The 27,920-nt window shown below is 40.9% G+C and overlaps 1 protein-coding gene across 1 annotated transcript in view; it reads left to right on the top strand.

Moving 5' to 3' along the window:
• The window catches only part of LOC126183828 (serine hydroxymethyltransferase, mitochondrial-like), a 132,445-nt gene that overhangs the window by 50,739 nt on the left and 53,786 nt on the right, over window positions 1–27,920 (top strand). The gene's annotated exons all lie outside the window — the stretch shown is intronic.

Below are 27,920 nucleotides of genomic sequence, written 5' to 3'. Positions count from 1 at the left end.
ACATTGGACACATCCTCGTATGACAGGAGTTGGGAACACTTTATGCACCCAGGAACATCGAGCTATGGCAGTGATACATCTTGGAAAAGCTACTTTTGTCCAGTAGTTTTACATGCCAGTGTAAATTGTGTGCCCAACATGACCTGGATGAATTTTGTCTGATATAATTTATGTATTTATTCTTCCCTTGATCAATGTTTAGAGCAATATTGGATATGTGTGATGGTTTCAAAGTATTACTGGTATTATTTGTATTAGAATATTCTTGTACAGTTTCAAAGAAGTGTTTAATTATTCCAGGAACAGTGAACAGCTGTACTGATGTATTTTAAGTTAACTTGGTGTAAGTGTTGGCAAAAATAAAATAATTTTTGTTAATGTACATTTAATACACTACACTTAAAAAATCAAAATAATTGTGACAGGGGGCACTTTTTACAGAGTATTAAAAGTATTAAAGTTTCTTGGCGTTCCATTCCTGGATAGAGCACAGGAAGAAATATTGGCTATATGCCTCTGAGAGTCATTATTAATTTAATTTTTTCTTCAGTTTCTACAGGAGCAAAACATAGGGAACTTAAGTACAGGTTATCTCATGAAAGATGCCTGGGAAGGCTCCATAGGTCGTGTGGCAGTGCCACCGGCTGCCACCATGCTGGAGCCTCGGACACTAATCTGCCAGGAGTTGGCTGCATGTGCGCTTCCCCTGAGTTAAGGATGAACAACATTGCCATCTGATTAGCTTCAGCTTACCTTTATTTATAGTAGGTGCTCAAAATGATTTCCCTCTGTGGTAAAAGCAACCTGGCGCCTCCTGAACACATTAGCAAACACTTGACAAATTTCGGCTGCCGAAAACTGGGAAATGACTAGCCAAACCCTGTCTTCCAACTCTTTGAGCGTGTGGGATTGGTTGCATACACCTTGTCTTTTAACATTCCCCAAAGATAAAAGTCACACTGATTTAGATATGGAGAACAGGGAGGCGAGTCATCAAAAACAATTTGTATAGCCGTCATAAAGAAGCATTGGTGATGTATGGTCTCGCATTGTCCTGCATGAAATAATGGCACATCTTTTTGTTAGGTGGTAGTTCACGAAAAAATGGATGCAGTATATTGTTCACGTATCTGTCACAACATATTGTTTTGTGGAAAAATATTGGTCCAATAATTCGTCTTGCACTAATTGCACACCACACTCCTGTTTTCACATCGTGCAGAGGTTGTTAAGGTAATTCATGCGAATTTTTGAGCTCTGGCATCAGTTGTTCTGAGAATTTACTTACTATGACAAATGCAGCGATGCTTTGTCAGAAAAAAAAGCGTCTTGGGATAAACTTCCCCATCGTGCACAGACTGTAACAGTCAGCTGCAATAACGACATTGAGCAACAGTATTTGAGTTCCTCAGCTGATGCACTACCATTATTTTGTACAGTTTCAATTTTGGTTTGTGCACAGCTCTGCGAGCAGATGCTCTTGACGCACTTGTCTTGAGTGCAAATGGTCCAGAGATTTTCTCGGACTTCTTTCCAGGGCCTCCCCTACCTCATTTAATTATTTTTTTTTCCAGTTCAAACCATAGGTTCTCTAGGCCTTCATTTGTGTAACACAAATCCAGTCTCCTGAAATTTCTTCACTAATCTGTGTATTGTTGAATCATTGGGAACATGCAAACCAGGAAATTTTCATATGAATTCAAGCTCACATTCCACATACAATTCTCTTTTTGCATAGTCCAACACAAGAAACAGTTACTGATCCTTTGTGTATACCATACTGAATGGAAACTTGGTAGGGAACTCAAAACAAAACATCTGAACACTCAGTCGCACAGTATAGAACACACATGCACAGTGTTTCTGTTTGAGGACCGGGCCCAGCGAGATACAGGCAGGGAAAGCCCTGGACTCAGCACTGTTACAATAATGACATCTAGCAACAATATTTGAAGCGATTAAACTTGGCAAAAAAAAACCTTGATAAAAACACCAGTACACCAGTCGCACAGTATAGGGGGCACATTCAAAGTATTGGCGTCGGAGAACTGCACATAGCGACAACCAGCAGACGCAGTGCTGCAGTTCGCAAACGCACCATGTGACATGTGGACCCCTCCTGGACTTCTTTCATGAGAAACCCTCTACATTTGTAATTTCAAGCTGAATGCAGATTCTTGGGTGTTTTTTTTTTTTTTTTTTTTTTTTTTTTTAAAGCAACTATTCTGTATACTTGTGGTACTTTCTTTGGTATTCTTATCAGTTAAGATTTTTCAGTATTTTTTGCTATATCATCAGTTGAACCGCTCTGTTCCAGTGCAGACTATCTTTGTATAAACTGTGTCCCATATTAGCCTGACATCATTGGATCTCACAAGTGTCTTGTATACAACTGCTTTCACAAACAAACTGAATTTTTCCCTGTGTCCTTCCAATAAATGAGTCTTGCACTATCTTCCCTTAAGAGTGAGTCTATGTGATTATTTCACTTCATATTCCCGCATGTTACGACAGGTTATGTGTATGGTGTAGCTGAATCTAGTAGAGACTCCTTAATCAGTAGGCAAAGATTGCTATAGTTTTCCATTTCAGAAGTGGCCAACTTGAATTTAAACAGTGGAAGGAATGAAGATAAGCGCTCACCGTAAAGTTGAGTATAGAGTATTTGATAGGAAGGTTTTTCAAATTCTAAGTGGTTGCCATTACAATTTTACTGGTCAAAACTTCCTTCTGAATTAACAGTAAGTAATTAATGTATAAACTGATCAGTAATTATCCTATTTATCTGTCCCAGGGGCACAAAAGGTTTTTCATAAGTTTTTGCAGTTTACAATGTTCAGAATAGCATATTGTGTTCTAACGGCACAGAAATTTCCAATCCAGTCACAAACCTGGTTATATGTGCCATACAGACTTATTTACATTGGGCATTGTTGTCATGTCAAATCAAAAGCTTTTCGAAAATGTAGAACACAAGAATGTCATATCCATACAGTTGATGCTAACCACAGCTCTTTGGATTTCGTGTGTAAAGATCCGTAGTTGCTTCCATGGTGATCATTGTTTTCTCTATCCATATTAGTTTCATAGAGATCATTCATTCCAGATGGTTCATTGCATTTGAGCTCTGCATAAATTCTAAAAATTTACTACAAATAGATGTTAGTGATATAAAACAGTTGCTTAGTGGATCAGTTTTTCCGCATTTGCTGTAGATGTGTGCCACCTGAATTCTTTTACAATCACAGCGAACACTTCCCTGTACTATGGATTTGTTGTAAGCTACAGTAAATGATGATTGGCTGACAAGTTTTAGAACATTAACTTGGGAGTCACTGACAATCCATACATGTAGCTCATTTTTAGAAGTTTTGGAAAAGATGTCAAAATAATATTTTGCCATGGTAGTCATTGAAGGCTTTAGTATGTGCACATTTTTCCAGCCAAACACATTTAAATTAACATTTGCATATTTGCAGATTTAGATGTATTTTTTGTACATGTTATGTAGTAGGTACTGTCTTAAAAAGTTTCCTGGCATTGTTTGTATGCCAAGGGAGATACGATAGTTACACATTTTCTACAGCTTGACTGATTAATCCCTTGAACATAAGCTATAGCTGAGATACTTGTTCATTGTCTGAGCTAAATGATTGTATCATGCAGTCCAAGAACTGAAGTAACCTCCCCTATACCCATTTTACAGTGCATATGGACTTTTCTGTGTATTTTAGTAGCACTGTGTGTTGTAACCCTGCTGTGTGTATTGACTAAAGATGTATAATGATAAAGTCTCACTACATCCATGTTCACTATGGGTGCTGCCTGCAAGCAAAACTGGCCTCTCCAATGGGCTGATCATGTGAGACCAGCTAACCAGCAGATTTAAGCCCAAGTGGTAATGAAGTTTATCTGGTTTCCTGTGAATCAGCCAGTGCCGTGTTCTGATTTACCTGAACAAGAATTCTAGATTTACAGACTCTGCAAAATAATGACGTGAGCTGTTCCTCCTGTTTTGCACTTAGTGTGCCTGCATGTGAGGTTCCTAGAGTGAAGTTAAGCTTTGGCACCTGCAGATTGATATAATTATTTTGCCAAGCAATTTAACTTAGCTGTTATGGGGGTTCATACAGTGTAGGCTTTCACGGCTGGTATTGTCTTCACTTAATAGTTCCGGGCTGATAGACCGCGGTTGATGTATAAAACTTTCCCCTGACGTTTCATCTCCAACCGCAGGAGATGTCCTCAGAGGTAGAGCAGCGAAATGCGGGTATTATAGGGATGTTTATCAATACCCCCATGCCTGTGTTGCTGTATTGCAACTGGCCTTTATTCAGTTTAACCTGTGCATGTTTTCATGTGGCTCGGTACACTAATTTTATTGTGAACTTACTGGATTTTGTTTCATGTTGCAGTGTACTTCTGCTTGTGTAATAGGCAATTGTTGCCATCGAAGAGCAATTATTGATCTCTCCCTATGTGAACATTCCCAGAGGTGGTGGTTGGTTATTTGGCAACAAATCTCTTTACATTAAGAACGGGGTTCCACACTATTTTTTCTCAAAGAAAACTTTCAGAGAAGTCTTTTCTTGTCCACCACTTACAAAGTTGTAATTCTGAAGACCTTATCTTCTCCATCTACTGTGGTATATGACAAGGGTACATATGTACAAGTTGAGTAAGATTCAGCCTGAAGTTCTCATTTACTTTTACAGATGAGTTAGATGCTCAGTAGAAGAGTACAACATAAACTTTTATGCTATACTTGACACTATTCTTGTCCAAAACTTTTTGCATGCAAATAGTGGTTCCCATAAGAGGCAGCTGTTGTAACTTTGAATCTGTGGATTTTGACGTGTATTCAGTACACCAGAATGGATATATATATATATATATATATAGGATTTTGACGTGTATTCAGTACACCAGAATGGATATATATATATATATATATATATATATATATATATATATATATATATATATATATATATATATATATATAAAAAAAGAGAGAGAGAGAGAGAGAGAGAGAGAGAGAGAGAGAGAGATTTCTTCCAAAGACAGTGTCCTATCTGTTGAGGATTTTTGCCGAAATGTTCTTGGGAGGAAAAAAATGTTATTTTCTGAATATTGGGATCTAATTGCCTAGATCTTCTCCATGTCAAACTAATTCTTCTATCCACTCCACATACGCTGCTGAAAGGCCATTTAGCAACCTCAGGTGAATGAAGACATGGCTGAGTAGCACAGTCAGTCAAGAGAACCTTTTAAATTTTTATTTAGTAAGTGTTCATTGAGAGAGGATAAAAGAAATGAATTTGGAAGCCTTAGCCATAGTTAAGTTTTCTGCTTCTGATATCATTTTGCATCAGAATTTTCACAAAAAATTATTGCATCTCTAATTTTATTTTCTGCTGTACCTTCTGCATCACTGAAGGAAAATCGTAAAAAAATTTAATTAATTTGTAATGTACTCTTTGGTTACCATTCAACTTTTACTACTAAATTTCAATAACAGTTTTTACCATCAGCTACAGCTTTTGTTCTTTTCTATATGTTGTCTTAATAAATGTATAAAGTAGAACAAAAATGTAAGTTTTTGATAGAACTTGTGTATTGTAAAATATAGCCCTAGTTACATAATTACTGATTATAAATATTACACCTTAAATACAGTAAGCAGATGCAAGTATGGTGTAAAAAGTTTATTCATATTTATCCATTACTGGTTTTTAAAAATCAATAATTGGTTGGCTCTTAAAATCTTCCATGTGTTCGTCAATTGTTTGATGCTGTGGTGTATGTTCCTGAGTGATGCATTTGTCAAAAATATCTGTTTTACCCTTTTTTGTGCATGCACTATGTATGAGTTGTAAAACTCACTAATTATAAGTTTAATAACTTTAATAACCACCACACTAACAAGGAGCCCCTTGAATGCCAGGTTGTAAGTTCAGTCTTTTGTAAAGCTCATTTTAAAATGTTATGTTAACACTTAAGACATGAAAAAATATTGGCTGCTGATGGCTCACCGTGTGGATCAGGACGACGACAGAAAATGAGTGTCCGAGAGGTGCAGAAATAAACCTCCTGTGGGATGTATGTGTCACACTTCACACAGTGGACATTGTCAACATTCAGTAAATGTTCAAAACAAACCATTAACTTGCACTATGAACACCGAATGGAAAAATGGTGTGCCATAGTGACTACAAAGGTTTGCACCATCAAAATCGAAGGCAAACTCCTTGGTAGCTGCAAACCGTGCAGGACATCCATCTAGTTACCCACTCCTAAAGAATACCTATATAATCATACTGGTGTAACAAGGTGATGAGAACTGGTGGAATGTGATGGCACGCAACCGAATGCAAAAGTCTGTCATGGAGCTTATCATGCAACTGGCTGACCTTTAAGGCATAGCTGCAGATGGTGTGATAATGTTTTATAGATGCAGAAAAAAAATAACATCCAGAGGCTGAATTTGTCCAGTGGTTCCAGGTGGTATGAATTGCAATGTCAGACGCTTTTCAGTAAGGGTAGTTTACTGTAAAGGAGTATGATTTTTGTACGCAGACCAGGAATCGAGCAAAAGCAAGTTATTTTGACCAGCTATAGGCCAAAAGCAGTGCTCATACCAGAGCTGTAGTTCTCTTATGCTCATTTTCCCACTCTTGCTTAGTGTGATGTAAATATTCCCTACTGCCCTTGCAAGATCATGCAAGTGAGAAAGAATTGTAGGGGTCAGAGCAACTCCAACTTCTTACAGCATAATAGGTAGTTTCCCAGCCAATTTACCATTCAGAATAACAGTTCACATAGTTGTATAGGAATGTGGTTAAGGCACTGATGTTAGCTGATGTTGATGCAATCCTCTTGGTACCTCTAATTTCCAGGGTTCCTTTCATATGCATTTCCTGTTCAAATCCCCATTGGTCGGAGTTGAAAACTAATTCCTTACTGAACAACAGGATAAGTTTCTTATCTACAAATTGTTGGGCCAATTCCACAGTTTTCTGTGCATCATCAAGTTAATGCTTTGTTTGAAATTTCGTTATCTTATGTCTTCCAGTTCTGCAGCACTGTTTGTGAAGCTATGCAACCATCCACCACTTCCACTGAAATCACTGTAATCTGTGTCATGTGCAAGTTGATGTGCATAATGTAGTGAGTCACTGTAGTGCACATCCTGTAACTTGTATCAAGTAACCTTGAAATGCACAAGCACCAGTTTCTGTCACAAGGGCACCTTGTTGTCCCTTGACTACCCATAGATTTTCTTATGCATTACTGTCATACTGCTGCAGACTTGTTCAAAATCTGTACATAATTGTTTTTATTTGTTTTTACTATGCTGTGGATGATCTTCCATGTACATAATTATGTTTGGTATGTGCTCCTTGGATAAAGATTCTCCTTTACTACATTTCACTGGAGGTGGAATTTGTGGGTTCCTGTCTGACAAGTATGACAACTACATGGTTTCACATCTGTTTCAGTATCACTTTCATTTGCTAAGCATGTATCATTGTCATTTACCTGTCATGTACACTGTCCACACAGTTGAGAGTATACGACACAACACATTCCACAGAATCATCATGCAGAAATGCTAATATCTCATTTATCTCTTCTTCCTCGCCCTAAGAAATTACTTGGGTACCTTTCTGACAAAATGTCAACTTCGACAACTGTTGTTGCAGATATAATGCGATGTTGGCTTTGTTTATTGTTGCGATTGCTCTGCTTTGTATCAGAGCCCCTAAGCACTGTAGCACTGTTGAGAGCTACTCATCGACTAAACAGTTCAACTATGCACCATAGCCTCATGCTGTACTCACCATTGGATACCACACTCCCTCCACATGGTGCCATTAGAGCCAATGTTGTGGTTGCATTTTAGGCAATTTGTGGGGTGTCAGATGTTGTAAACGTCATTGGCCTTTTGTTACCTCGCACTCAAGGGGTTCCTTGTAAGTTTTAGAGTACTACACGCCATGTTCCATATTCACAAAACCTGACTTCACATTGACAATGGTTAAATGTGAATAAACTTTTTATACCATACCTATGGTTGATTACTATATTTAAATTATAGTCCTTAGAATTTTACTACAGCCACATTTCACACAATGTTTGTTTTTAACAATACAGCATTAATTACCAACTATCAAGCAGTATTCTAGTTTTGGCATTTTGTACAGTAAAGCCTCAAATGAATTAAGGATATATATATATATATATATATATATATATATATATATATATATATATATATAAAGATGATGAGACTTACCAAACAAAAGCGCTGGCTGGTCGATAGATACACAAACATACACACAAAATTCTAGCTTTCGCAACCAACGGTTGCCTCGTCAGGAAAGAGGGAAGGAGAGGGAAAGACAAAAGGATATGGGTTTTAAGGGAGAGGGTAAGGAGTCATTCCAATCCCGGGAGCGGAAAGACTTACCTTAGGAGGAAAAAAGGACAGGTATACACTCGCGCACACACACACATATCCATCCGCATATACACAGACACAAGCAGACATTTGTAAAGGCAAAGAGTTTGGGCAGAGATGTCAGTCAGGGCGGAAGTACAAAGGCAAAGATGATGTTGAAAGACAGGTGAGGTATGAGCGGCGGCAAATTGAAATTAGAAATTAGCGGAGATTGAGGCCTGGCGGATAGCGAGAAGAGAGGATATGCTGAAGGGCAAGTTCCCATCTCCAGAGTTCTGACAGGTTGGTGTTAGTGGGAAGTATCCAGATAACCCGGACGGTGTAACACTGTGCCAAGATGTGCTGGCCGTGCACCAAGGCATGTTTAGCCACAGGGTGATCCTCATTACCAACAAACACTGTCTGCCTGTGTCCATTCATGTGAATGGACAGTTTGTTGCTGGTCATTCCCACATAGAACGCTTCACAGTGTAGGCAGGTCAGTTGGTAAATCACGTGGGTGCTTTCACACGTGGCTCTGCCTTTGATCGTATACACCTTCCGGGTTACAGGACTGGAATAGGTGGTGGTGGGAGGGTGCATGGGACAGGTTTTACACCGGGGGCAGTTACAGGGGTAGGAGCCAGAGGGTAGGGAAGGTGGTTTGGGGATTTCATAGGGGTGAACTAAGAGGTTACGAAGGTTAGGTGGACGGCGGAAAGACACTCTTGGTGGAGTGGGGAGGATTTCATGAAGGATGGATCTCATTTCAGGGCAGGATTTGAGGAAGTCGTATCCCTGCTGGAGAGCCACATTCAGAATTTGATCCAGTCCCGGAAAGTATCCTGTCACAAGTGGGGCACTTTTGGGGTTCTTCTGTGGAAGGTTCCGGGTTTGAGGAGATGAGGAAGTGGCTCTGGTTATTTGCTTCTGTACCAGGTCGGGAGGGTAGTTACGGGATGCAAAAGCTGTTTTCAGGTTGTTGGTGTAATGGTTCAAGGATTCCGGACTGGAGCAGATTCGTTTGCCACGAAGACCTAGGCTGTAGGGAAGGGACCGTTTGATGTGGAATGGGTGGCAGCTGTCATAATGGAGGTACTGTTGCTTATTGGTGGGTTTGATGTGGACGGACGTGTGAAGCTGGCCATTGTACAGGTGGAGATCAACGTCAAGGAAAGTGGCATGGGATTTAGAGTAGGACCAGGTGAATCTGATGGAACCAAAGGAGTTGAGGTTGGAGAGGAAATTCTGGAGTTCTTCTTCACTGTGAGTCCAGATCATGAAAATGTCATCAATAAATCTGTACCAAACTTTGGGTTGGCAGGCCTGGGTAACCAAGAAAGCTTCCTCTAAGCGACTCATGAATAGGTTGGCCATCTCCCCCTGCCTCTTTCCCAAAATAAAAAAAAATTAAAAAAAGTAAAGGTAATCACATGAGCTCACGTGCAGGTACATCTTCGTCTACATACATACTCCACAAGCCACCATATGGTTTGTGTCGGAGGGTAGCCTGTACCAATAGTAGTCATTTCCTTTCTTCAGTTTATACTTCAGCACTGAAGGATTCGTGTCTGCTAGTGTGAATGTATTACCTCCCATATTATGAAGCCAAGTAAATTATTAGTGAGGTTTATCAGTTTTTCATTTTAGCCCTCTCTCAGCATCAAGTTTTATGTGCATCATTCAGCTTTTCAATAATATTTCAGTCTCTGACAGTTTTGTGAGTACTTATACAGTTCATTTTCAAAAGCCCAATATTTTCATCTATTGGGAGCATTTCTTCCAGTATGATTAAGTCTTTTGGGGTCCACTGCCACAGTGTTTTTTCCTTATTGGACAGAAAGCCTCCTAAGCTAAAACATTTTTGTGTTTTTCACATATTGTTAGTAACACTGATAGCTGCCTGTGAAAATTACTTTAGAGGCACCTACAGCTATAAGCCCTGTGATGCAAGTCCAGCAAGTCATAAAATCATCAGAATATTTGGTACAGGCCTTCCATTTGCCTCAAAATAAGAACTATGCAATGATTTATAAGAAGAGAGCTGGAGATTGTGCTCTATGTTAAAACTTAATAAGTGAGATTGGTTATTCTGCTCTGCTCTACCATTCTGGGGAGAAAAAATGTAACTTCTAAGCCACCTTAGCCACTTAAGTTGCTATTGTGGTTGTCTCTTCAACTTCTTGAGAGTCCCTGCACATACTCTGAAAGCATACTGTCCTCATTTCAATCCCTTGCAATCATTTCCTTAAGTTGTACTATTATTTGCTGTACATTCCAACTACCAATGATTAATAGACACCTGTCCTTCAGCATCTGCTGTAGCATGGCAATAGATGTGAAATCACCAACAGAAGGGTATTGCTTTGACTCAAGCTCAATGTCAGTTCAACAAAATTCAATACTTTTTGGTAATAGTTCAACAAAATTCAATACTTTTTGGTAATAGGGGGTTTGAATGTAGTGCATTGTACTGTCCTGTTTGGCTGCTACCTCTGTTAGAGTGTGTGATCTTTTTATTTGCAATCAAGTGGACTAACAGTTAGCAAGCAAGTTTTACTGGAGTATTACTTGAGATTATTTGTTTACCTTGCTGCAGCTTCTTGTTGCTTGGCAGTAGTTACAGAAGTTATAAATGGCACATAAATATCAGCCAGCTCTTTTGACACCTTGAAACAGCATTCACAGTAAGTTTCAGATTAACTTGTCGCAAAGTGCTGGACAGAATAGGGAAACTCCCATCGTCATTGTCAGATAAGATTTGAAGAGTGCAAAAACAGCTGGTAATTCAAATTTACTACCTCACATATAGTAATATTCTGTAGGTAAAATATTAGTAAAGCAAGTTATCATTAATAGGCAAACTTTATCTATGTGAGATGTGTGAATCATAAATATATTCATAAAGTTTCTCACACTTCAGCAGTAGCACCAGCAGCTGGCCGAGACAGACGCAGCAACAGGGAAGTAACCGATTTTGTGACTTTTACGAGTTCCTAACGAGGAGCGAATTTTATAATATCACCTGTGTGCTTTAATAGTTTATTTCTTGAGTTTCAGTGTGTAACATCGAATAGCCACAGTTCTCATATTTTCATTTGCATTGGAAAGTAAACAGATTTTGTGACGTAGTAAAAGTTCCTAATCTGGGCGAATTATTTAGTTTCACCCAAGTACTTTAGTAGTTAGGTTTTTGAATCTCTGCATATTAATCTAATTTATTCGACACAGTTCCTGTATTTTCGTCAGTATGTACAGTAGAGTTCTGCAGCACGTGCCAATAGTCCGTTTATCTGGATAGTTTAGTTTTCCTCGGTCTTTAATATGTACAGGGACTGTGATAGTTGTGTGCAGATGTGAGCCAAGTTGGTGACAATTCGCTCTCAGCTCCAGGCTGTGATGGCTTCGGTTACACAGCTCAAGGCTGCAGTGGATGGGCACTACTGTTGTGGGCTGGCCTTGGTGATCCAACAGACGTCCAGCACATCAGAGTTCTCTGATCGGTCCTCACCAGTGGCCATCTCAGTTACTCACACTGAGGTTGACCCCTCATCTGTGGTCAAGTGGGAGGTCACCCCAGGGCGTAGTAGGCGGCGAAAAACTTCCCGGGTGGCCACATGTAAGGCCCCCCCCTCCCCCCCCCCCCCCCCCTCTGGTTAGTCTGTGGCTGACACTGTCGCTGAGTTAGATCCCATTGCCTGTCCTGTTTCAGAGGAAACGTCTCAGCCTGCAAGATCCGGACAATCACAGAGGGTGGAATTACTGATAGTTGGGAGCTCCGATGTTAAACGTGTTATGAGACCCCTTAGGGAGAAACCAATACACTTCTTGTGCATACTGGGTGAAGTCATTCCAGACGTGGAACAGGTCCTCATGGATGCCATGAAGAGTACAGAGTGCAGCCAACTGCAGGTGGTGGCTGATGTTTGTGCTAATGACATGTGTCACTTTGGATCAGAAGAGATTCTCTCTGCTTTTGAGCAGCTAACAGAAGTGGTAGAGACTGCCCGTCTTGCATGTGAGATCAAAGCAGAGCTGACCATTTGCAGCATAGTCAACAGGACCGATTGCAGACCTCTTGTACAGAGCCAAGTAGAGGGTCTGAATCAGAGGCTCAGGCAGTTCTGCAATCATGTAGGCTGTAGATTTCCTGACTTGCACCAAAGGGTGATTGTGTTTCAGGTTCCACTGAATAGGTCAGGAGTCAACTATACGCAGGAGGCGACTACATGGGTAGGAGGGGCTGTGTGGTGTGGACTGGGCAGGTTTTTAGGTTAGAGGGTTGTGGGAACACACATAAAGGGCTTCATTCAAAAATGGTGCAGACCAAACGCAGGAAGACCATAGATACAGGAACCGTCGGTATAACAGTTGTAAATTGTTGTAGCTGTGTTGGAAAAGTACCAGAGCTCCACGTGCTAATAGAAAGCACTGATGCTCAAATCGTCATAGGCACTGAAACCTTGCTAAAGCTGGAGATAAGCTCAGCCAAAATTTTTGCGAATAACCTAATGGTGTTCCGAAAGGATAGGCTAAACACGGTTGGCAGTGGTGCGTTAATTGCTGTTAGAAGTGGTTTATCTTGTCGCAAAATTGAAGTAGATAGTTCCTGTGGGTTAGTATGGGCAGAGGTCATTGTTGGCAACTGGAATAAAGTAATAATTGGATTCTTTTACAGACCTCCCAATTCTGATAATACAATTGCTGAAAGGTTCAAAGAAAACTTGAGTTTGATTTCAAACACATGCCCAACTCACATGTTTATGGTTGGAGGTGACTTTAATTTACCCTTGATATGTGGCGAAAATACATGTTTAATTCTGGAGGTACACATAAAACATCATCCAAAATTGTGCTAAACACATTCTCTGAACATCATTTCTCGCATTTAGTTCATGAGCCCACGCGAATAGTAAACGGATTGTAAAACACACTTGTCCTCTTAGCAACTAATAATTCTGAGTTAATAATGAGCTCAAAACGGATACAGGATTAGTGACACACAGGATTGTCGTAGTGAGATTGAATGTTGTAATTCCCAAATCCTCGAAAAATAAACGAAAAATATACCTATTCAAAAAAGCAGATAAAAATTCACTTGACACCTTCCTGAGAGACAATCTCCACTCCTTTCAAATTAATAATATAAGTGTAGACCAGATGTGGATTTAATTTAAAAAATAGTATTGGCAGCAACTGAGAGATTTATACCAAATAAATTAACAAACGACGGAGCTGAACCTCCTTGGTACGCAAAATGGGTCAGAGAACTGTAGCAGAAACAATGAAACAAACATACCAAATTTAAACAGATGCAAAATCCCCAAGATTGGCGATCTTTTACAGAAGCTCAAAATTTAGCGCAGACTTCAATGAGAGATGCTTATGATAGTTTCCACAATGAGACTTTGCCTCGGAGAAAGTCCAAAGAGATTCTGGTCATTTGTGAAGTGTGCTAGCAGTAAGACGCAATCAATGCCTTCTCTGCATGATAGCAATGGAGATACTATCGAAGACAGTGCTGCCAAAGCAGGGTTATTAAACACAGCCTTCTGAAATGCCTTCACAAAAGAAGACGAAGTAAATATTCCAGAATTTAAATCGAGAACAGTTGCCAACATGTAAAACGTAGAAGTAAATATCCTCAGAGTAGTGAAGCAACTGAAATCACTTAATAAAAGCAAGTCTTCTGGTCCAGACTGTATACCAATTAGGTTCCTTTCAGAGTATGTTGATGCAATCGCTCCATACTTAACATTCATATACAACCGTTCGCTCGATGAAAGATCCCTATCCAAAGACTGGGAAGTTGCACAGGTCAGACCAGTATTCAAGAAAGGTAGTTGGAGTAATCCACTTAATTACAGGACCATATCGTTAACGTCAATATGCAGCAGGATTTTGGCACATATATTGTGTTTGAAGATTGAAAAATGAAATGAGCATATGGCATCGTTGGCTGGGAGGCCTCTATTTGGGGAAGTTTCTTATTTCATTTGATGCCACATTGTGTGACTTGCACGCCAATGATGAGGATGAAATGATGATGAGGACAACACAACACCCAGTCCCCGAGTGGAGAAAATCTCCAACCCAGCCGGGAATCTAACCCAGGCCCACTTGCATGGGAGACAAGCACGTCACCACTCAGCTAAGCAGGCGGGCTTTTCGACCATTATGAATTACCTTGAAGAAAACAGTCTATTGGCACACAGTCAACGTGGAGTTAGAAAACATTGTTCTTGTGAAACCTAACTAGCTCTTTATTTGCATGAAGTGTTGAGTGCTATTGACAAGGAATTTCAGATTGATTCCATATTTCTGGATTTCCGGAAGGCTTTTGACACAAGCGACTTGTAGTGAAATTGCGTGCTTATGGAATATTGTCTCAGTTATGTGACTAGATTTGTGATTTCCTGTCAGAGAGGTCACAGTTCGTAGTAATTGACCAGAAGTCATAAAGTAAAATGGAAGTGATTTCTGGCGTTCGCCAAGGTAGTGTTTTAGGGCCTTTGCTGTTTCTTACCTGTGTAAACGATTTGGGAGACAATCTGAGCAGCTGTCTTCGGTTGTTTGCATATAACGCTGTCGTTTATCGACTAATAAAGTCATCAAAAGATCAGAACAAATTGCAAAATGATTTAGAAAAGATGTCTGTATGGTGTGAAAATTGGCAGTGGACCTAGATAACAAAAAATGTGAGATCATCCACATGAATGCTAAAAGGAATCCATTAGACTTTGGTTACATGATAAATCAGTCAAATCTAAAGGCCGTAAATACAACTAAATATCGACGAATTACAATTACGAACAACTTAAACCGGAAGGAACACACAGAAAATATTGTGGGGAAGGCTAACCAAAGACTGCATTTTATTAGCAGGACACTTAGAAAATGTAACAGATCTACTGAGGAGACTGCCTACACTATGCTTGTCTGTCCTCTTTTGGATATTGCTGCGCGATGTGGGATCCTTACCAGATAGGATTGATGCAGTATATCAAAAAAGTTCAAAGAAGGGCAGCACTTTTGTATTGTTGCAAAAAAGGGGAGAGAGTGTCACTGAAATGGTACAGGATTTGGGCTGGGCATCATTAAAAGAAAGGCGTTTTTTGTTGCGGCAGTCTTCCCATGAAAGTCCAATCACCAACTTTCTCCTCCAAATGCGAAAATATTTTGTTGACACCGATCTACATAGGGAGTAACAATCACCATGATAAAATAAGGGAAATCAGACCTCGTACGGAAAGATATTCTGCGCGCTATACGAGGTTGGAATAATAGAGAATTGTGAAGGTGGCTTGATGAACCCTCTGCCAGGCACTTAAATGTGATTTGCAGAGTATCCATGTAGATGTAGATTTATTGTAGGATGAAATGTGATCAACATTCGCACAAGTATACACTGTAATGATACATGAAAGAGTATGAGGAAATATCACAATCAGCGTGTTCAGTTTATGAGGGGGTACCCCCCCCCCTCCCAAAACACGGGGGGGGGGGGGGGGGGAGGGAGAGGGGGCAGGGTAACATTGCCATGGGTGGAGCTAGTGTACTACGGATTTCTGCCACTAGACGTGTGTAACGCAGCTCATTGCCAGTTCAGTGCTGCCTGTGTTGTTGACTTGACTTGCTGTGTGCATCTGCAGTGATTGTTTCTGCTAGCTCTGTTTTGTTCTTGTTTTGTTTTTTATGGTGCCAAGTACAAGTGAACAATATGCATTTGTGAATTTCTGTTTTCTACTCAGTAAAAATTCTGCTGAAACTTTTTTTTAATGTTGAAAACAGCTTAGTAAGGTTATTCTATGGGAAAAACTGAATTGTACAAGTATTTTCCTTGATTTAAAAATGACAATATGTTGATTGATGACAAACTTCATTCTGGACATCAATCAATTGCCCGAGTCGGCGAAAATATTGAAACAATTCGAAAGACAGTGCTCACAGACCATTGACAGACAATTGATCAACTGTCAGAGATTAGTGGGTTATCTTGGAGTTCAAAAATGGTTCAAATGGCTCTGAGCACTATGGGACTTAACTGCTACGGTCATCAGTCCCCTAGAACTTAGAACTACTTAAACCTAACTAACCTAAGGACAGCACACAACACCCAGCCATCACGAGGCAGAGAAAATCCCTGACCCCGCCGGGAATCGAACCCGGGAACCCGGGCGTGAGAAGCGGGAACGCTACCGCACGACCACGAGATGCGGGCTCTTGGAGTTCAGTTCAGCTAATTTTAACATAAGATTTGATAATGAAAATGGTTGCTGCCAAGTTTGTTCCTTGGGTTTTGACTGACAGTCAAAAGGAACATAGAATTGAAACATGTTGTTCTTTGAAACAACAACTTGACACTGATCCAGATTATCTGTCGAAGGTCATTACTGGTGATGAGTCATAGTGCATGAAAAGGGGCATGAAAGGACACCGATTTGACAACATTGAAGAAGTCAAGGTAAAGAAGTGAGGGAGGAGCTGTCAGCCATTTCTAATGATGACTGCAAATAATGTTTTGAACAGCGGAAGCAACAGTGGGCCAAATGTATTAGCTGTAATAGAGGGATATTTTGAAGGGTATAAGGTAGTTTTGTAAAAAAATTGAAAATATATAGCTTTTAAAAGATAATTCCAGTTGCAACCCTCTGGGATACTCCCTCGTATATATGTTAAATGGAAAATTTAAGTGTATTTCACTTCTGTATTTTATTCAGACTTGACTTCATTTCTATAAAGTGAGTAACTATAATGTTCATTATACAGTTTACTGAAGAGTTTTCATAGACATATCATTTAGTTCACCTTAGTTCATTTCTCCATACCAATCTTTTTCTCTTGAATGACGTTTGTTAAAAATTGGAGAGCTAAAAATGAATTGTGTAAGTGTTCTTCTGATGAGTAAAAGGGTTATCTTTCCTTCATTTACCTTAATATATGTAGTTGTATGCCTTGCATTTGAAGTCAGGTATTACTCCTGTAATCCAAAAGTCAGTTTGTGAATACTACGTATACTTTTTATGTGGACAGTATTAGCCCAATTTTTACGAAGGATTGTACATCCAGGTGTAAAACCAACTCATTTGTATTTAAATATGAACAAGACACTGAGTTAAGTAAATCAGGTAGGGAGGGTAAGCAAGAAAGTGACAAGTACTTGTTGGTAATCGAGTAAAGCAGAAGTGATTTCTGACATTCCCCAAGGTAGTCTTATAGGTCCTCTGCTGTTCCTTATCTACACTCCTGGAAATTGAAATAAGAACACCGTGAATTCATTGTCCCAGGAAGGGGAAACTTTATTGACACATTCCTGGGGTCAGATACATCACATGATCACACTGACAGAACCACAGGCACATAGACACAGGCAACAGAACATGCACAATGTCGGCACTAGTACAGTGTATATCCACCTTTCGCAGCAATGCAGGCTGCTATTCTCCCATGGAAACGATCGTAGAGAGGCTCGATGTAGTCCTGTGGAACGGCTTGCCATGCCATTTCCACCTGGCGCCTCAGTTGGACCAGCGTTTGTGCTGGACGTGCAGACCGCATGAGACGACGCTTCATCCAGTCCCAAACATGCTCAATGGGGGACAGATGCGGAGATCTTGCTGGCCAGGGTAGTTGACTTACACCTTCTAGAGCACGTTGAGTGGCACGGGATACATGCGGACGTGCATTGTCCTGTTGGAACAGCAAGTTCCCTTGCCGGTCTAGGAATGGTAGAACGATGGGTTCGATGATGGTTTGGATGTACCGTGCACTATTCAGTGTCCCCTCGACGATCACCAGTGGTGTACGGCCAGTGTAGGAGATCGCTCCCCACACCATGATGCCGGGTGTTGGCCCTGTGTGCCTCGGTCGTATGCAGTCCTGATTGTGGCGCTCACCTGCACGGCGCCAAACACGCATACGACCATCAATGGCACCGAGGCAGAAGCGACTCTCATCGCTGAAGACGACACGTCTCCATTCGTCCCTCCATTCACGCCTGTCGCGACACCACTGGAGGCGGGCTGCACAATGTTGGGGCATGAGCGGAAGACGGCCTAACGGTGTGCGGGACCGTAGCCCAGCTTCATGGAGACGGTTGCGAATGGTCCTCGCCGATACCCCAGGAGCAACAGTGTCCCTAATTTGCTGGGAAGTGGCGGTGCGGTCCCCTACGGCACTGCGTAGGATCCTACGGTCTTGGCGTGCATCCGTGCGTCGCTGCGGTCCGGTCCCAGGTCGACGGACACGTGCACCTTCCGCCGACCACTGGCGACAACATCGATGTACTGTGGAGACCTCACACCCCACGTGTTGAGCAATTCAGCGGTACATCCACCCGGCCTCCCGCATGCCCACTATACGCCCTCGCTCAAAGTCCGTCAACTGCACATACGGTTCACGTCCACGCTGTCGCGGCATGCTACCAGTGTTAAAGACTGCGATGGAGCTCCGTATGCCACGGCAAACTGGCTGACACTGACGGCGGCGGTGCACAAATGCTGCGCAGCTAGCGCCATTCGACGGCCAACACCGCGGTTCCTGGTGTGTCCGCTGTGCCGTGCGTGTGATTATTGCTTGTACAGCCCTCTCGCAGTGTCCAGAGCAAGTATGGTGGGTCTGACACACTGGTGTCAATGTGTTCTTTTTTCCATTTCCAGGAGTGTATATAAATGATTCAGGAGACAATCTGAGCAGCTATCTTCGGTTGTTTGCAGATGATGCTGTCATTTATCATCCAGTAAAGTCATCGGAATATCAAATCAAATTGCAAAACAATTTAAAAGAGATATCTGTATGGTGCAAAAATTGGCAATTGACCCCAAATAATGAAGTGTGGGATTATTCACATGAGTGCTAAAAGGAATCCATTAACATTTGGTTACACAATAAATTGCTCAAAGCTAAAGGCTGTAAATTTAACTAAACACCTAGGAATTACAATTATGAACAACTTAAAATGGAAAGAACATGTAGAAAATGGGGGAATGCAAATCCAAGATGGCATTTTATTGGCAGAACAATTAGAAAATGTAACAGATCTACTAAAGAGACTGTCTACACTATGCTTGTCCATCTTCTCCTGGAGTACTGCTGCGCAGTCTGGGTTGCATACCAGATAAGATTAATGGAGTACATTGAGAAAGTTCAAAGAGCAGCAGCACATTTTGTATTATCCCGAAATATGGGTGAGTGTGACACAGACATGATGAAGGATTTGGGGTGGATATCATTAAAACAAATGCATTTTTCATTGTGGCAGAATCTTCTTACGAAATTTCAGTCACCAACTTTCTCCTCCAAAAAATATTTTGTTGATGCTGACCTACATAGGGAGAAACTAACATCATAATAAAATAAGGGAAATTGGAGCTCGCATGGAAAGATAATAGGTGTTCGTTTTTTCTGCACGCTGTTAGAGATTGGAATAATTGTTAATTATTATGAAGGTGGTTTGATGAACCGATGGCCAGACACTTAAGTGTGATTTGCAGAGTATCCATGTAGATGTGGATGTAAACTCTTTATAAATTAACACATTTTTTATAATATTTCCGTGCATTGGTGGAAGCTTTCCATGCCATTTTATTCCTTAGCATAGGAATAAGGTGGCATGTAATCAAATGAGAGAACTGTTAGATAAATATCAGTGACAGAAATGGTGCAATTTTCTGTTTTTTTTGCATTCTTCCAATTGATGTGCAGTAATTAAGACCAACTAGAAGTCAAGACAACTGAAATCTCCATTCAGGTGAGTGATTAGGCTAGTGAGCTCTTTTTTTATAAATATTTGGTGATGAAACATGCACTGATGTGACAAAAGCCATGGAATACATCCTAATATCATGTCGGATCTCCTTTTGCCTGGTATTGTGCAGTAACTCGACGTGACGTGGATTCGACAAGTTGTCAGAAGTCCTATTCAGAAATATTGATCCATACTGCTTCTACAGCCATCCATAACCATGGAAGTGTTGCCAATGTTCCATAAACGTTCGATGGAATTCATTTTGGATGATCTGCATAGCCGAATCATTCACTTGAATTGTCCAGAATGTTCTTCAAACCAGTCGTGAACAATTGTGGTCTGGTGATATGACATCTTTGTTTGGAAACATGAAATCCATGAGTGGATGCAAATGGTCTCAAAGTAGCTGAACAGAACCATTTCCATGCAGTGATCAGTTCAGTTGGGCCAGAGGACCCAGGCCGTTCCATGTAAACACAGCACACACCATTTATGGAGCCACTACCAGTTTGCACAGTGCCTTGTTGACAACTTAGGTCCGTGGCTTCATGGGGGCTGGGCCACACTTGAACCCTACCTTCAGCTCGTACCAACTAAAATTGGGACTCATCTGATCAGGCCATGGTTTTCCAGTCATCCGTGGTCCAACCAGTTTGGCCACGAGGCCAGGAGAAGCGCTGCAGGCAATGTGTGATGTTAACAAAGACACAAGCATCAGTTGTCTGCTGCCATAGCCCATTAACGTCATATTTCGCCACACTGTCCTAATGGGTACGTTTTTTGTGCATCCCACATTGATTTTTGTGGTTATTTCGTGTAGCGTTGATTGTTAACGCTGACAATTCTATGCAAATGCCGCTGCTCTCAGTCATTAAGTAAAGACCGTCACCACTGTCTTGTCTGTGGTGAGAGATAATGCCTGAAATTTGGTGTTCTCAGCACATTCTTGACACCTTGGATCTCGAAGTATTCAATTCCCTAACAATTTTAAATGTGAAATATCCCATGTGTCAAGCTCCTACTACCATTCTGTGTTCAAAGTATATTAATTACTGTAGTGTGGCCATAATCACAGCAGAAAAATGTACAGGATACTACGACCATCAGTATGTGTGCAAATCGCTATCCCATGGCTTTTGTAACCTCAGTGTATGCTGATACTGTTGGTCATAGTAACCACACCAAGCCCAAATCCTTGCCACGGGACTGATATTACCTTATAAATTGTATCTTTTAAAATGTTTTACAAATTAAAATTAATTCTTAAGTGTAACTAGTGATAGCTTTCTTTATTAACATGGCAGTGATGTAGCCCAGAATTCTAATGCTAGTGACGTGTGGGTTGTAATACACCCCATATAGTTTTTTTACATATTTTGAATATTGTAACATGGAAATTAGTGTTTGAATCACCTGTAAGTTATTACTATGGGTTACTATTATACTATATTTTTATATACAATGACAACAATAAAACAAAATATTTATTTATTAATTATTAGTCACATACCACTTACAAATATTGAGTCATACAATACTGAAATTAATGACTTGTGTCCAAAGCTATTGCATTGAAATAACTGAATACATTAAATTTACAACAAAAATCAATATGATGTAGGAAAACACGAAAATGTTTCCTGTTACTTGAAAGTACATTTTGTTTAGTGATCTTTTTTCCTTGTACATTTCACACAATGCCTTTTTTCTGAACTTCGTTGGGAGGCTTTTGAGGTAATGGTTGTGTTGACTTTTGTTGAATACTTGCAACCATTTCTCTAGGTAGATTCCCTTTTATCTTTGATTCACTTTGCATCCATTAAGTTCAGCAACAAATTCTTTAAGAATCTCCAATGTATACATTTGGTTTTGAGATTAGAATCATAAATTACTTGGGCATTAATTCCTGCCACTTTCATTAGAGCAAATAAGAGTGTCAGTGGTCATTGCCTACTATGTCTTGACCCATCATATGAAACACAAAGTTGTGTGTGTGTTGGGGGGGGCGGGGGGCGGAGGAATCTTCTTGAGTACTCTTTGACTCTCCTCAAGATTCTCATCTCTGCCACTTGTTTTTTTGCTGTAATCTTTCTTCTGTTTTTGCAGCTGCCAGTTCCATACAGTAGTAATGGAGGCATCATTTTTCTGTCTTTTCTCATTTTGTAGTTAAGTTTTTTTCCATCTTCTGTGTGGGATTTCATCTATATCATAATCGTACCTGTAATCATAGCTCGTGCCACAGATCAGGTATTTAAATTGTGACACATGTTCAGTTGCTTTGATTTTAATTACTATCTTTGACCTCTCTTTCCTGTATTATTATTTTCATAATCTGAAAATATGAGGGCGGTCAAATGAAAATGGAACACTCCCACAACTGGACCATGGAATGATTCCACTCAAAAGCAATCACCAAACATATTAAGACATATACCCCACTGGCTGAGATGATCTATTCCTGTTTCTTAGAATGTGGTCGGCAACTAACGGATCCACAACTGCATCCATTCTTACACTTTCTAATCCAGCTGAAAATAACACCCACACATGTCTTTCCAGGTCGCCAGTGATGTGAAAATCACATGGTGAAAGGTCCAGTCTGTACAAAGGATATTGCTGTATTTCCCAACCAAATCACTGAATCTTAGCCGTTGTCCAGTGGGCAGTCTGGGGCAGGTGTTATCATGCAACAGGATGACTCCTTCGGACAGCCAAATGGTAAACAGCAAAGCCAACAGTGGAAACATTCCACATGTCCCCCACTAAAAAAATCCAAAGCTATTCACACAAGTTCTGGTAAAGTCGTGATGACCCCCTCCTCCTCCTTCTTCTTCTTCTTCTTCTTCTTCAACTGTAGCCATCCTCTGCTTGTAAAGTTGCTAGAGCGTGAAACCGTAATCAGTGCACAATGCTATGAAAACACTTTGTAGAAACTGGGTTGCGTCATAAACGCAAAATGCCCTGGAATATTGTCGAATGGAATCATCCTGTTGCACGATAGCACCCACCCCAACACTGCCAATTGGATGAAGGCTACCGTTCAGCGATTTGGTTGGTAAACTGTAACACCTTCCATACAGCCTGAATCTTTCACCTTGTAATTTTCATGTCTTTGACAACCCAAAGAAAGACGTGCATGGTGAGAAAGCGCCAGAATGGGGGAGGTTGTGGATCCACCGGATGCCGACCACATTCTGCGAAATGGATTGATCGTCTCTTCTCCCAGTGGGATCAATGGGGGAGGAGATTAGTGTCTAACATCCTGTCGACGATGAGGTCATTAGAGCTGGAGCACAAGCTCAGGTTAAAAAAGGACGGGGAAAGAAATCGGCCATGTCCTTTCAAACGTACCATCCCGGCATTTGCCTGAAGTGATTTAGGGAAATCACAGAAAACCTAAATCAGGATGGCCAGAAGTGGGTTTGAACGGTTGTGCAGCACTGCTTGGTGTGGGATCAATGTCTTCATGCGTGTGGTCATTACTTTTGAATGGAACTATTCCCTGGTGTCATTGTGGCAGGTGTTTACATTTTACTGCCCCTCATAATAATGTATGAATGTTGGCAGATTAATATAATTTAATTCCTAGATATTTCCCAGATTTCTAATCTTCAAGGAAATCAGCAGTATAAATGTTAAAAACAATGGGTGAAAGAGAAATAGTATTGTCTCATTACTGGTAGCCTGATTCTCCTTTCTCTTGCTCTTGCTCTCGCTCTCACTCCTCCTATATATTTGTTTCAAAATATAAGCGATTTTCTTTGAGATGTGGTGTATAGCAATTGTCATGCTTGTTTTGTGTAATTTATTGTGATCAACTCGGCCAAAAGTTTTCTCAAGATCTTAGAAATCATTGAATATGTCAGGTTTAAATTCTCTAGGTTTTTATGTGATTTCTTTTATTGAAAAGTCCTTGTTACTACATGAGTGATCTTTTCTAAATCCACTTTGATATTCATAAAGAAGTGCATCAGCTGTAAATGTTATTTCATTGCCATGAACTGTAGTGCATTGCAAGGTTGTGTAGTGGTTAGCATCGCTGGTTGGTGTGGTGCTAGTTCAAACCCTACCATCACTGATTTTTGTTATTTAGTGTTTATCATTTCTCTGAGGTTGTTGAAATATCTAATGTTTGTGTATTCTGGAATATGCAATATTTGTATAAGTAGCTGGACTCTCTGTACATGAATCCAGTTCATTTTTGGCTGTATGTGATGTCTGTACTAAATGTGCTTTCAGTACTAAATGATGCACTTCATTGATGACCCTGCTTTTGGATTTAGACTTCATTGTGGTTACAATGCGACACTTTTTGGTGGAGATGCCAAGTGGTTCAAAACATGTACATCACCATGCCTGCAGTTAGGCAATGTAAAAGCTATCGCCTACATGGACAGGAACCAGACACAAGCAGTACATCATTCCCATGGTCTGTACATTCAGGAGACCATTGTATCCCATACCAGCCATAAGTCAGCTGCACATCAGACATCACATGTGGTCATAGACTGTGGAAGATCAGAACTTCAGTTTGACAAAGATAGTTCAGCAAGCACGCATGCGATTGTTTGCTATCAAAGATCTATGAGGTGAGTTAGTCTCCCTCACAGGGCTCACAAATCATTTGAGAATATGTGCACAGGGCCCCAAGCTATTGCAGCAACTACTTCCTTTCCTGTGGTGCAATCTCTTATCTCTGACTGTCTTCCTCGTCTTCCTCTTTCTTTCTTGTGGTTGCAGCCTTTGATGTCAACCCAGCTATTCCCTAGGTTCTACCTACCTTTCTTACAATATTGTCATCCACCACCTTTTGGCTGAAGTAATTTGTGGTTGCCTTCTGGGTTTGACCTTCATTTTCCAAAATTTTTCTGTTGTTTGGACTGAATAGGGAGGAGCACCTTAAATAGCACCTAATGCATTAATAGTTGAAGATGATCAGTGCACAGTGCCTGCATATGTCTATGTGGTTGGGTGGTTATATACCATTTCAGTTGAGCCACCTGAAAACACAGGAACCTCACTGCTGTTTCCAGAATGAGATTTTCACTCTGCAGCGGAGTGTGCACTGATATGAAACTTCCTGGCAGATTAAAACTGTGTGCCGGACCGAGACTGGAACTCGGGACCTTTGCCTTTCGCAGGCAAGTGCTCTACCAACTGAGCTACCCGACCACGACTCACATCCTGTCCTCACAGCTTTACTTCTGCCAGTACCTCGTCTCCTACCTTCCAAACTTTACAGAAGCTCTCCTGGGAACCTTGCAGAACTAGCACTCCTGAAAGAAAGGATATTGCGGAGACATGGCTTAGCCACAGCCTGGGGATGTTTCCAGAATGAGATTTTCATTCTGCAGTGGAGTATGCACTGTTTCATATCAGCTCACACTCCACTGCAGAGTGAAAATCTCATTCGGGTGGGGTTACCAGTTGGAATGCACCTCACAGCCCTCTGCTACAATCGCCACCTCTCCTCCCTGGAATGTGCTGTCCAAGTTTTTTTTTTTATTCCCAATCTTCCCCCTGCCCCTGGTGGGTGCCCAAGCTATCAATTAGGACCAACCTGTTTCAAGCTCCTAAAGTTGCAGTCACTAACATGACCTTTTGGCATGTGTTATGTTCAGGTCTTCAGGAGTTTCAAGATGTGACCATCTTTTACACAGATGGCTCTCAAATTGTGAATAAGATGGGATATGCTTTCACATCCCCAGCTGGTCAAGGACATCAATCGTTGCCAGGAAAATGTAGTGTTTTTATGGGTGAGCTGATGGCCATCAACAGAGCTCTCTATTTCATTAAACAGGTCTCCCTTGACTGCTTTTTAAAAAGTTGTGATGCAATTAGCAGTCTTCAGGCCATTGACTGGTGTTACTCATGTCACCCACTGGTCTCAACTATTCATTACCTTCTCACTGAAATTAAGTCATACTGACTGCTTGGTTGTCTTTCTCTGGGTCCCAAGTCATGTAGGTATTCCAGAAAATAAGTTGACAAGCTGTATGGCTGAAGGAGTCATTTTGTCAATCCCAGGTGTGGATCTGCAGGTGCAAATAAGACCTCTGCTTACTCGGAAATGGAAAGACATCAGATTGGCTGCTGCTTCCTCTAATAAACTCTGCACTATCAAGGAGACTGCTACAGCATGACACCCTTCCTTCTGTTCCTCCCAGAAGGAACCCACCATTCTGTGTCATGTCCACATTGGTCATACCATGCTAACACATAGTATTATTTTATATAATGAGCCACCTCCACATTGCACTTGTGAAGCCTTAGAGGCAGTACCTCATACCCTGGTGGAATGCTCCCTTCTTACTGCCCTCCATGCTAAATATGGCTTTCCAAATTTTCCGCCTCAAATATTGGCAGTCGATACATGGACAGTTGAACTGGTTCTCCATTTTCTCCCAGAAATTGGTTTTTATTTTAAGATATAAGGTTTTAAACTACCTTTGGGGCAGGGGCAGGATGGTTGGTGCTGGTGCATCTTCTGCTGCATGTGGGGTGTGGGGGATCCACGACCCTACCTCCTTGACCAGCTCACTCTCTCATCCCTCACTTACTCGGTTTTAATTGCATTTAGATTCAGTTTGTCTCCTTTTCTGCTGCACCCTATTTTCTATTTTATGCATAGCACTTTGTTGAATTAGGGGTGTTCTGTAGCGCCTGGACTACAATGGAGTGGGATGGGACAGCTGTAGGTGGAATGACTCCTATCATATGCAGGCCCCAGAAGTGCCAACCTGATGTCTTATCTATTTCTCTCCTATTGTTTTTATTATTAACTGTCCAACTGATGTCCATTAAATTTTTTGCCTTCTCACTTTTACTGTTCAGAATCTGCCAAACAGAAGACATTCTTTCCTCTGTAACTGTTCTCAGTCTTATCGGATTGACAGGGATGCAGAGTGGGGGAGGGGTCCTTTCTAGTCATTAGATGAGCCCTTGGGGATCCCTCGTCCACTCTAACTGCCATACCAGACTGATTCATGTACTTCGCCATAAAATCTGTCTCGGCTCTGGCATCAGTATTGCCTTCAATGCCTCAGTCTTATAGCTCCTTCGTACTTTCATCATCAGAACATATACTTCATGGATGTCACTAGTTCTGGATGAACTCGCCCTGGAACAAGGGCTGATGACCAAGCCCTTTAGTTTCTTAAGCCTCAACCAACCACCCGACCAATGAGCTGGTCATCAGTTGAGATGCTCAGTTAAACTAAGAAGTTTTTGTTAAATCTAAAAAGTTACTTAGACGTACAAAAGAAATTTACATGATAGCGACACTCGTAAGTGTTGTAGGTGGTCAAGGAGAACTTTGGATCACTAATTGTCAAGAGGAAAACCAAGGTACAAATCACTCAGATAGTTACCAACTTTTCAGCAAATACAGGACTGCATTCTACATGTGTATGACCACAAACAAAATCATCTGAGTGGATAAGAGGCCTCTGGTAAAGTATGACCAAGGGCAGAAATAGACCATAAAGTTGCAGACCAGCATAATGTTTTTGGCTACAGTGGTTACTTTACAACCTGTACCATGTGGAGTATGCACAAGAGAGAGAGAGAGAGAGAGAGAGAGAGAGAGAGAGAGAGAGGGGGGGGGGGGGGGAGAGAGAGAGAGAGAGAGAGAGCAGGAGAGAGAGCTACATTATAATACATTGAATTACTGGTGAAACTTAAAGATTTCTCATACAGTTCTAAGTCACCAATATTATTCTGTAAATTATT

The sequence above is a fragment of the Schistocerca cancellata genome, chromosome 4 (genome assembly GCF_023864275.1).
Source record: "Schistocerca cancellata isolate TAMUIC-IGC-003103 chromosome 4, iqSchCanc2.1, whole genome shotgun sequence".
Lineage (NCBI taxonomy): Eukaryota > Metazoa > Arthropoda > Insecta > Orthoptera > Acrididae > Schistocerca > Schistocerca cancellata.
Note: the sequence above shows the minus strand (reverse complement) of the source record. Positions and strands in the feature narration are given on the sequence as shown.